Source organism: Balaenoptera ricei, chromosome 7, assembly GCF_028023285.1.
Source record: "Balaenoptera ricei isolate mBalRic1 chromosome 7, mBalRic1.hap2, whole genome shotgun sequence".
NCBI classification, from domain to species: domain Eukaryota; kingdom Metazoa; phylum Chordata; class Mammalia; order Artiodactyla; family Balaenopteridae; genus Balaenoptera; species Balaenoptera ricei.
In genome coordinates, this window is record NC_082645.1 from 94387016 (window position 1) to 94399145 (window position 12130).

Consider the following 12130-nt stretch of genomic DNA (forward strand, 5'->3'; position numbering starts at 1 on the left):
GAATACCGAAGTTATATATAAGTGCACATTAAATTTTTTAAAATCTGACAAACTCTTTTCCAAAACGGGTATACAATTTTATACTTTTACCAGCACTGTATGAGAGTTCCAGTTTCTTCACATCCACACCAACACTTCATATTTCCAGTCTTTGTGATTATATCCTTTCCAGTGTGTATGTACTGGTATTTCATGTTTTGAATTTGCGTTTTCCTAATGGTTAATGATATTAAGCATCTTTTTATGTCTTAGTAGCCATTACCATATATTTTGTGGTAAAGTATCTATTCAAATTTTTACTCTTTAGAGGGAGTAAGATAGGCTGTTTATCTTCTTATTATTGAGTTCTGAAGAGTTCTTTATAATTTTTATACACAAGAACATTTACACGATACATAATTGTTGTTTTGTAAACTTCAGAGTTTCCCAGGCAAAATCTGAAATTGGCCCTTGTACATGGAGGGAGAGACTAAAAAAAGAGGCACACTACTCCAGATTGTTAGGTTGCAGGATTAATAAGCAAGGGAATTTACCTGCAAGACTTGTCTTAGGCACCTGCCTGCCAGAATCTTAAAAGTTTATATAGAGGCCTTAACTGGGTTCAGTCACATATACCAACCAGATGGTCTCAACAACACATTGCTCTCTCAAGGCTTCATACTTGAAAATGGATCCTATGGTGCAAATGGTGGGCAGAAAGTACATCCCAAGGATAGGGGTGGGGGTGAGGAGCCTCTGATTGCCTGGGTCCAGCTCAATGGGCAATTGGCCATCAGGCCCTCTTGATGATCACCTCCAACAACAATTTAGAAGTATTTCCTCCCAGTCCTTGTTTTTTTTTTTTTTTTTTTTTCTTAATGGAGTCTTTTCAAGAGTAAAAACTTTTAATTTTCATTGTATCATTTTTTTTTCATTTAGTATCACAGTTTTGGTGACCTACCTAAGAATTCTTTGCCTAATCTGAAGTCACAAAGATCTTTCTCTTGTTTTATTCTAGTTTTGTAATTTTATCTCTTATATTTACATCTCTGATCCATTTTGAGTCAACTTCTGATACACATTTTTAGGGTCACATAGACTATTAACCAAGATAGACTCTATGCTTGGCCATAAAACAAGCCTCAAAACATTAAGAGAATTAAAATCATACAAGGTATGTTTTCTACCACAATGGAATTAAATTAGAAATTGATTATCAATTAGTATCTTTCAAATCCATTTCTATATGCAAATTAGACAGTCACAATGTATTTTGAACTAAATGATAATGAAAACATAACATGTCAAAATTTGTGGAATGCAGGTAATGCTGTGTCTAGAGAGAAGTTTATAGTTTTAATGCTTATTTTTGGAGACAAGAAAGCCTAGACTCATTGATATAAACTTCTATCCTAGGAAGCTAACAAAAAGTAGCAAATTAAATACAATGAAAGAAGAAGAAAGAAAATTATCAAGATAAGTGCAGAAATAAATGAAACAGAAAAGAGAAAAGTGATTGAGAAAAGCAATGAAACTAAAAGATAGCTCTCTGAAAATCATTAAAATTTATAAGGCTCTATGTAGACTTATAAAGATAAAAAATAGAAGACATGTTACCAATAACAAGAAAAAAAGCAGGGGCATCACTAAATGATACAAAATGATCCTACAGATAAAAAAGGATAATAAATAACTCGAATAAAATTTGACAATAATTTACATAAAATGAGAAAAGTCTTCAAAGGACACAAATTATCCCTGAATCAAGAAGAAACAGGAGGGGTTTCCCTGGTGGTGCAGTGGTTAAGAATCCGCCTGCCAATGCAGGGGACACGGGTTCAAGCCCTGGTCTGGGAAAATCTCACATGCCGCAGAGCAACGAAGCCCTTGTGCTACAACTACTGAGCTTGTGCTCTAGAGCCCATGAGCCACAACTACTGAGCCCGCGTGTCACAACTACTGAAGCCGGCGCACCTAGAGCCCATGCTCCACAGCAAGAGAAGCCACTGCAATGAGAAGCCTGTGCAGCGCAATGAAGAATAGCCCCCGCTCGCCACAGCTAGAGAAAGCCTGTGTGCAGCAACGAAGACCTGATGCAGCCAAAAATAAATAAATAAATATATTAAAAAAAAAAAAAAGAACAGGAAAGTTGAATAGTACTATATCTATTAAGAAAATTGAATTTGTTATAAAAAATTTTCCCACAAAGAAAACTTCAGACTCATATCACTTCAGTGGTAAATTTTATCAAACATTTAAGGAAGAAATAACACTAATTATATACATATATATTTTTCCAAATATATATGAGGAGAAAAGAAAAAAATACCTCACCAATTATTTTAGAAGTCCAGCAATACCTGATTAAAATAAGCAAAGATTTTACGAAAAAGAAAACTACTGACCAATATCCTTCTTGAACACAGATGCAAAATTCCTGTGAGATATATTTACAAAACTATTCTAACATATATATAACATATATGTATATAATGACAAATCAAGAGTTATGACAGTATTCTACATTGGTTTAGCATACAAAAATTTATGTAATTCATCATACATTTAGAATAATGGATAATAATGGAAAAAAACAATATTTTTATTTCAGTAGAGATAAAACATTTAACAATATTCAAATACAAATTTATGATAAAAACTCTCAGCAGAATAGTAATAGAAGGGAACTTCCTCAATCTTATAAAAGGCAAGTAAAGAAATTTATAGCTATTCTTCAATATACGTAAATCAATCAATGTGATACACCATATTAACAAATTGAAGGAGAAAAACCATATGATCATCTCAATAGATGCAGAGAAAGCTTTCGACAAAATTCAACACCCATTTATGATAAAAGTCCTGCAGAAAGTAGGCATAGAGGGAACTTTCCTCAACATAATAAAGGCCATATATGACAAACCCACAGCCAACATTGTCCTCAATGGTGAAAAACTGAAACCATTTCCACTAAGATCAGGAACAAGACAAGGTTGCCCACTCTCACCACTATTATTCAACATAGTTTTGGAAGTGTTAGCCACAGCAATCAGAGAAGACAAAGAAATAAAAGGAATCCAAATCGGAAAAGAAGAAGTAAAGCTGTCACTGTTTGCAGATGACATGATACTATACATAGAGAATCCTAAAGAGGCTACCAGAAAACTCCTAGAGCTAATCAATGAATTTGGTAAAGTAGCAGGATACAAAATTAATGCACAGAAATCTCTTGCATTTCTATACACTAATGACGAAAAATCTGAAAGTGAAATTAAGAAAACACTCCCGTTTACCATTGCAACAAAAAGAATAAAATATCTAGGAATAAACCTACCTAAGGAGACAAAAGACCTGTATGCAGAAAATTATAAGACACTGATGAAAGAAATTAAAGATGATACAAATAGGTGGAAAGATATACCATGTTCCTGGATTGGAAGAATCAACATTGTGAAAATGACTCTACTACCCAAAGCAATCTACAGATTCAATGCAATCCCTATCAAACTACCACTGGCATTTTTCACAGAACTAGAACAAAAACTTTCACAATTTGTATGGAAACACAAAAGACCCCGAATAGCCAAAGCAATCTTGAGAACGAAAAATGGAGCTGGGAGAATCAGGCTCCCTGACTTCAGACTATATTACAAAGCTACAGTAATCAAGACAGTTTGGTACTGGCACAAAAACAGAAATATAGATCAATGGAACAGGATAGAAAGCCCAGAGATAAACCCACGCACATATGGTCACCTTATCTTTGATAAAGGAGGCAAGCATATACAGTGGAGAAAAGACAGCCTCTTCAATAAGTGGTGCTGGGAAAATTGGACAGATACATGTAAAAGTATGAAATTAGAACACTCCCTGACACCATGCACAAAAATAAACTCAAAATGGATTAAAGACCTAAGTGTAAGACCAGACACTATCAAACTCTTAGAGGAAAACATAGGCAGAACATTCTATGACATACATCACAGCAAGATTCTTTTTGACCCAGCTCCCAGAGAAATGGAAATAAGAACACAAATAAACAAATGGGACCTAATGAAACTTCAAAGCTTTTGCACAGCAAAGGAAACCATAAACAAGACCAAAAGACAACCATCAGAATGGGAGAAAATATTTGCAAATGAAGCAACTGACAAAGGATTAATCTCCAAGATTTACAAGCAGCTCATGCAGCTCAATAACAAAAAAACGAACAACCCAATCCAAAAATGGGCAGAAGACCTAAATAGACATTTCTCCAAAGAAGATATACAGATGGCCAACAGACACATGAAAGAATGCTCAACATCATTAATCATTAGAGAAATGCAAATCAAAACTACAATGAGATATCATCTCACACCAGTCAGAATGGCCATCATCAAAAAATCTAGAAACAATAAATGCTGGAGAGGGTGTGGAGGAAAGGGAACTCTCTTGCACTGTTGGTGGGAATGTAAATTGATACAGCCACTATGGAGAACAGTATGGAGGTTCCTTAAAAAACTACAAATAGAACTACCATACGATCCAGCAATCCCACTACTGGGCATATACCCTGAGAAAACCATAGGTCAAAAAGAGTCATGTACCAAAATGTTCATTGCAGCTCTATTTACAATAGCCAGGACATGGAAGCAACCTAAATGTCCATCGACAGATGAATGGATAAAGAAGATGTGGCACATATATACAATGGAATATTACTCAGCCATAAAAAGAAATGAAATGGAGGTATTTGTAATGAGGTGGATGGAGTTAGAGTCTGTCATACAGAGTGAAGTAAGTCAGAAAGAGAAAAACAAATACAGTATGCTAACACATATATACGGAATCTAAGGGAAAAAAAAAGCCATGAAGAACCTAGTGGCAAGACGGAAATAAAGACACAGACCTACTAGAGAATGGACTTGAGGATATGGGGAGGGGGTGGGGTGAGATGTGACAGGGTGAGAGAGTGTCATGGACATATATACACTACCAAATGTAAAATAGATAGCTAGTGGGAAGCAGCCGCATAGCACAGGGAGATCAGCTCGGTGCTTTGTGACCACCTAGAGGGGTGGGATGGGGAGGGTGGGAGGGAGGGAGATGCAAGAGGGAAGAGATATGGGAACATATTGTATATGTATAACTGATTCACTTTGTTATAAAGCAGAAGCTAACACACCATTGTAAGGCAATTATACTTCAATAAAGATGTTTAAAAAGGAAAAAGAAAAAAAAAAAAAAAAAGAAAAAAAAAAAAAAAAAAGAAATTTATAGCTAACATGATAGGCAAAGTTTAAAATGTGAATTATCCCTCTAAGATCAGAAGAAAATGCAAAGACATCCTCTCTCATCAGTTCTGTTTAACACTGTACTGGAGGATCTAGATGTTGCAGCAAGAAAAGAAGAAAAAAAATAGGCAAACATTTTAGACAAAAAGTTCTTTGTAGACATCATCATGTACATAGAAAACCCTACTAAATGTACCAAACAGCTTCTTGAACTTACAAGCAAGTTTAGAAAATTCATAGAATGCAAGATTCCTCTAAAAAATTAAGTGTATTTCTATGTACAAGCAATGTATACTTAGAAATTAAAATAAAAAACCAGTACCATTTACAATAGCTTCAGGAAACATGAGTAATTTAGAGATAATTTTAAAGACATATATGTGAAACTTGTCCACAAACACAACAAAACATTGCAGATAAATATTCAATAAGACAGGTTAACAAATTTGGAAGAGTAGACACTATAAGAATTATGCTATCAGACTACAATGGAATTAAACTAGAAATTTATAACAGATCACTCCAAAAATATTTGGAAATTTTCCAAATATTTGTAGATTAAACAACAGACCAAAATAACTCATGGGTCAAAGAAAAGCCTTGGGAGAAATTTAAAAATATTTTGAAGTAAATGAAAACGAAAATACAACCTATCAAAATTTGTGGGAAACAGTCGAAGCAGTGCTTAGAGGAAAATTTATAGCATTAAATGCATATATTAATAATAAAATTATTATTAATCATAAAAACCAGTGCAGAAATCAATGAAAACAGGAAAATAATTGAGAAAATCAACAAAATCAAAAGTTGGTTTTTGAAAAGTTCAATAAAATTGATAAACCCTTAGCCATACAATCAAGAAAAAGAGAGAAAATATAAATTATAAATTATTATAATTATTATAAGAAATGAAAGAGTGCCATCACTACTGATCCCACAGACATTAGAAGGAAATAAAGGAATATTACTAACAACTCTATGCTTATATATTGATAACAAAGATGAAAAGGACCAATTCTTCGAAAGACACAATCAAAACCCACACAAAGAGAAACAATCTGAATAGGCTTAAATCTATTAAATACATTGAATAAATAATTAATAATCTTCCAAAACATACAGCAACAGGCTTAAAAGGTATCACTGGTGAATTCTATCAAATATTTAAACAAATGACAACATTTTAATTCCATCTGTTCCACAAAGTAGAAGCAGAGGGAGCACTTCCTAACTCATTCTATAAGGTCAGCATAACTTTAAATACTAAAAACAGACAAAGAAATTACAAGAACTGGAGAACTACAGCTAATATCTTTCATGAACATAGATGCAAAACTCTTCAACAAAATATTAGCAAATTAAACCCACAATGTATAAAAATAATTATACACCATGACCAAGTGGAATTTATTCCAGGTATGCAATACTGTTTTAACATTAAAAGATCAATCGATTTTACCTCTCACATCAAGAGGATAAAAAGAAAGGTCATATGATCTTATCAATAGTTGCAGGAAAATCATTTGATAAAATCAAACTCCCATTCATGAGAAAAACTCTCAGCAAACTAAGAATAGAGGGGAACTTCCTCAACTTTATAATGAACATCTACAAACAATCTACAGCTAACATCATATTTAATGGTGAGAAATTAGATGCTTTCCCCCTAAGACTGGGAACAAGGTAAAATTGTTCATCTCTCATCTCTCCTGTTCAACATCATACTGGAAGGCCTAGTTAATGCAATAAGACAATAAAAGCAAATAAAAGGTATACAGATTAGGACAGCAGAAATAAAACTCTTTGTTTGCAGGTGTAAAACTCTTTGTATATGTAGAAAATTTCAAAGGATGGACTAAAAAAATTTGCCTGGAACTAATAAGAGTTTATAACTAGGTTGCAGGATACATGGTTAATATACAAAAGTCAATTTCTTTCTTATATACAGCAATGAGCAATTTACATTTGAAATTAAAAACATAGTATCATTCACATTAGTACCAAGAAAATAAAATACTTAGGTATAAATCTAGCAAATTATGTGTAAGATCTGTATAAGAAAAACTAAAAAAACTCTCATGAAGGAAGTCAAAGAAGATATAAATAAATGAGTAGGAAGATTCAATATTGTCAAGTTATCAGTTCTTACCAACTTGATCTATAGATTCAATGCAATCACAAGCAAAATCCTAGCAAGTTACTTTGTGCATATGGACAGGTTATCCAAAAGTTTATATGAAAAGGAAAGAGACCCAGAACAGCCCATATAAGTTTGAAGAACAAAGTTGGAGGACTGATTATTACCTGACATCAAGGCTTATTATAAAGCTACAGTAATCAAGACAGGATAGTATTGGCGAAGGAGCAAATAGACCAATGCAACACAACAGAGAGCCCCAAAATAGACTCACACAAATATATTCAACTGATCTTTGATGAAGAAGTAAAGGCAAATCAATGGAGAAAATATAATCTTTTCAACAAAGATTGCTAGAACAACTGGACATCCACATGCAAAAAATGAATCTAGGTCTTGCACCCCTTACAATAATTAACTCAAAATGAATCATAGACCTTGCTATAAGCTGAATATTTGTATCCCCCCCAAAATTCATACACTGAAACCTAATGCCCAATGTGATGGTACTGGGAGGTGGGGTTTGGGGAGGTGCTTAGGTCATGAGGGTGGAGTCCTCATGAATGGGATTGGTGCTTTTATAAAAGAGGCCCTAGAAAGCTCCCTTGCCCCTTTAACCATGTGAGGACACCAAAGAAGGTTCTGTTCATGAGGATATGGGCCCTCACCAGACACTGAATCTGCTGACACCATGCTCCTGGACTTCCCAGCCTCCAGAACTGAAAAATAAGTGTTGTTTATAAGCCACTCAGTTTATGGTATTTTTATTATAGCAGACTGAATGGACTAAGAGCTAAATGTAAAACACAAAGTTCTTAAACTTTGTAAGATAATGTAGGAGAAAATCCTAGAAATCTTGGGTTTGACAATGAGTTTTTAAATATGACACTAAAAGCATGATTCATGAAAGAACAGTTGATAAGTTGGACTTCATTAAAATTAAAAACTTTTGCTCTGTGAAAGACACATGTTCCCCTGCTAACCGAAAGTACAACGTTTCTATAAGACCTCTTGTAAGCTGAACGGCATAAAGTGAAGAAGAAATTACCTTAGGACACGGCTTGCTAATGGATGCACAGATGCTCATAGACACAGTTCAAAGCTACGGGGGCTTGGTGGAGTTGGGCGGTGTCACTTTCACTTCTTGGGTGTGTCTGCCTCCATAACGGCTGGCTGCAAAACAAACATTGAATGTTATTTTCGCCTTTTTTTTGTCTTTTTTTTTTGTAAAAGCAAAAATCCTTTTTGATTTCTTTCAGTTAGTGAAAACACGTACTAATGTAGGTCTTTTGTAAAAGAGAAGTGGCATAAAGCGAACTTTTAGAAAGCAGGGGATCCCTGTAATGGAAACTCTACTTTCTGTTCAATTTTTCCTTTTTTTTTGAAATGTAAAACTGCTCTGAGAAATAAAACCTGTTAATAATAATTAAAAAAAAAAAAACAACCTCAAGAAGACTTAAATAAATCAAGATCTATACCATGCTCATGGATTAGAAGACAATATTATTAAGATGGCAATTCTGCCAAAATTGACTTATAAGTTCACCACAATTCCAATTAAAAACAGTATTAATAGAAATTGACAAGGCCCCAAAACTTATGTAAAAATGCAAAGTACTAGATGATTCAAAAGAATTTTGAAAAAGAAGAGTAAGACTGTAGGACCTGACAATACCTGACTTCAAGACTAACAGTAAAACCAAAGTAATCAAAGAAATATTTTGGTTTGCAGACAATGAGGTTGGGCAGGATTGTGTTCAATGCTGGAACACAATATCTTTTTACTTTAAACTCAGAGTTGATGCAGACCCAGGGGAGTTCTACCTGAAATGTAGGAAGGCAGAAAGAGCAACACCACCTTAGAACTTTATTGTTGTGTCAAATAGCACAGAACTAATAGGAACTGAGAAATACTCAATAATAGGACTATACAGGATTGAAGATATACTCTCGATGAGCATCTGTAGCTGTGTGCCAGGTCAAGAATGTCAACTGCTAACACTCTAGCAGGATTCTTACTCCTTCTTTCCAACCATATCATTTCATAGTCCCCTAAGACCTCCTTCTTCTCAGTTGGGTCACTTTCTGAAGAGGAGCCCTAAATCCTCCAACCTCTCTGTCACTTGGTATGCCCTGATACTTCCAATCTCACTTCGAGCACTGGGATGTGGGATGAAACTGGAGAGAGGGAAACAATACTCAGAGCGTGGGGTATGATTTTGGAGACCAGCGTTTCAGACTTTGTTCTGTTATGGTTTCTAATCTTTACAGTGTCCCATCATTAGGTCTCTTTTTCAATCTGAAAATTGAGGGAATTGGACCAAATGTCTGAGAAATCAACTCTAATGTTCTATGGTTTTATGATTCTATGGCTAATTTAAGTGACAAAACCAAATTATAGCTACTGTTGAAACTGCACAGACCATACCCCATTATCTTGGTAACCTTAAAAACACCTTGTTAGTACTCCATATAGAGCTTGAAACAATTCTAAGTTGCATCTTACCTGTCTTGCTTACAATGAAGTGATGTTCTATGATTATGAAGATTCCATGGTAAACAATCATCTGTTTTCTCAGTTGGGCACATCTCTTTCAAAAGTATTTAAGAGGTAATTCTTTTAAATGGTGACATTTCAAGGTCAACGTTTTCTGTGCTTCATATTCTTCACAGACTCTTCTTATTCATTATTTAATTATATCTTCATATTAAATATGCCATAGGGGTAGGGATGACATTTTTTAATCCTCATTTGACACAGTCATACATGAGATTTAGATGAAATGAATTGACTCTGGATCATACACCTGGGTATCTAGAATGTAATATCCAAGAAGGCAGGGATTTTTTGGGGGGAGGGGCGTCCTGTTTTATTCACTGATGTTTCCATAGTGCCTAGAACAGTGCCTGACATATAGCAGATTTAATACACATTTGTTGAACGAATAAATGAATGAACAAATCTGATTAGTGATGGAAGAGGTCCAATAATTCTCTAAACCCTCAACCATTGTTCCTTTAGTATTGACAAGCGTTGTTCTCTGTCCTCATGCTCGTCCCAATTTTCCTGTCTTTTCTGGAAGCAACCGTCCGGAGGTTTGCAGAGGCAAGGCCAGTGAGCCCTCGCCACTGAGGGGTAACCGGAACCCCCATCTCACAGAGATGGAGCAGGGAAAGGAGGGGCGTCTATGGGGGAACTCCTCCTTGAGAGACTAAAGCTGACACTCCCCTGAGTTTACCAAGGACGTCAGAAAAGAAGGTTCGCTGGGTCCCTCTGTCCCGAGGATGCTGGTCTCACACGGCTTCTGGTGGCGGAGGTGGGCGGTGAGGGTGGAGGGATTCTCTAAAGAGGGCCCCATGGTCCCAGGCCCAAGGTGGCCCGGGTTTGGCCGGCGCGCTGAGGCTGCCACCCGCGCGGTTCCCGCCTGGCGGCTGGCTGGCAGCGGCGAAAGGCGGGGCGGTCGCGCTCCCCTCCGGGACACTGCGGCTGTGCCCGCCCCCGCCCCTCCCCCGCCGCCGACCCGGCCGCCGATCGGGCGGGGCTTGTGGGGGGGAGGGAGGCGGGGCCTGCAGAGGGCGGGGCGGCCGCGCGGGGAGCCGGCGGCCAGGGCGACGCTCAGACTGGGCCGGGCGCTCCGGCTGCGCGGGCTCTCGGGCGCCGCGGCGACAGCATCCTCCTCCTCCTCCTCTCTTTCTTTTCTTCCCCTCCGCTTCTTTCTTTTCTTTCTCCTTCTTCCCCTGCCCCGTCCCCCGCTCTGCTCCTTCTCCGGAGGACATTAGGTCCTCAGGTCCCTGAACGGTGGCAGCGACGACCGCGGGTGCATCCAGTTTCTGCGCCCAGGTAAGAGAGCCGTCCCCACCTCTGTATAGGGTGCTTGTCTTTCTCCTGCCTCGCCCACCGCGTAGAGGGAGGAGAAGGAGCCCAGGAAAGGAATGGGAATGGGGAGGGGTTGTCTCGTCCTCTGTGCCTGGGAAGCAGGCACAGGTTGGCCGAGCTGTCCAGTCTTCCAGCTGGCGGAAGCTTCAGGCCCGGCCTCTCTAGGTGTCACTACTACGCAGCAGGGGACCAGGGCTGCTACCTGGGCTCTAGATTTGTAGAAGGGTGTGTGACCTCGGTAAGTACCACTTTGAAACGCCCGGGAATTTACGTCGGGTTAGGATATCTGTCTTGAGAGATATCCTTGTGAAAGAATTTCGAGATATAAGTTTTTTGTTTTCTGGGGTTTTTTTGTTTGTTTGTTTTTTGTTTGTTTGTTTTGTCCATCTAACTGCAGAGAACTGCACACTGACGAATGAGTAAGTTAGAGAAGCCTTGTCAATTTGACATCATTTTCCCTGTAATTCTCTCAGAAACAGCTTGGAAGAGCAAGATTGATGAATATTTATAATTCTAGGAAAATGAAAAATTAATGTCTGGTCTTGTTGGAGGGCGGGACACGAAGAAATGAGTCTGGGTGAGCCTGAGCGTCCACGTAGTCTCTTTTTAAACGATGGGGGTGGGAAGCAGCATATACAGTGCATCTATTTTCTTTTTCTTCTTAAAAGGTGCTTTGGGGGCTGCAGTGCTGGATGCCTTCCTTCCCCAACCTCGTCTTTTGTTTAAGGATGGAAATTTAAAGGAGTGTGTGAGAGGAGCCAGGAGTGGGGCTCCTGTGTGTGTTTGGGTGTGTGTAGGGGGGAGGGGGTAGTAAAACGCATGGGGTCAGAAAAAAATCCTCGAAAACTGGAAATGGATGTT

The 12130-nt window shown here is 37.6% G+C and overlaps 1 protein-coding gene across 17 annotated transcripts in view; it reads left to right on the plus strand.

Moving 5' to 3' along the window:
* The first annotated feature begins 10989 nt into the window (after positions 1-10989).
* Positions 10990-12130, plus strand: part of MAP2 (microtubule associated protein 2) — a 283468-nt gene continuing 282327 nt past the window's right edge. For all 17 annotated transcript variants that reach the window (XM_059928600.1, XM_059928581.1, XM_059928587.1 and 14 more), the window contains exon 1: positions 10990-11233. The gene's annotated coding sequence lies outside the window, so the exon portion shown is untranslated. The remainder of the gene's footprint in view (positions 11234-12130) is intronic.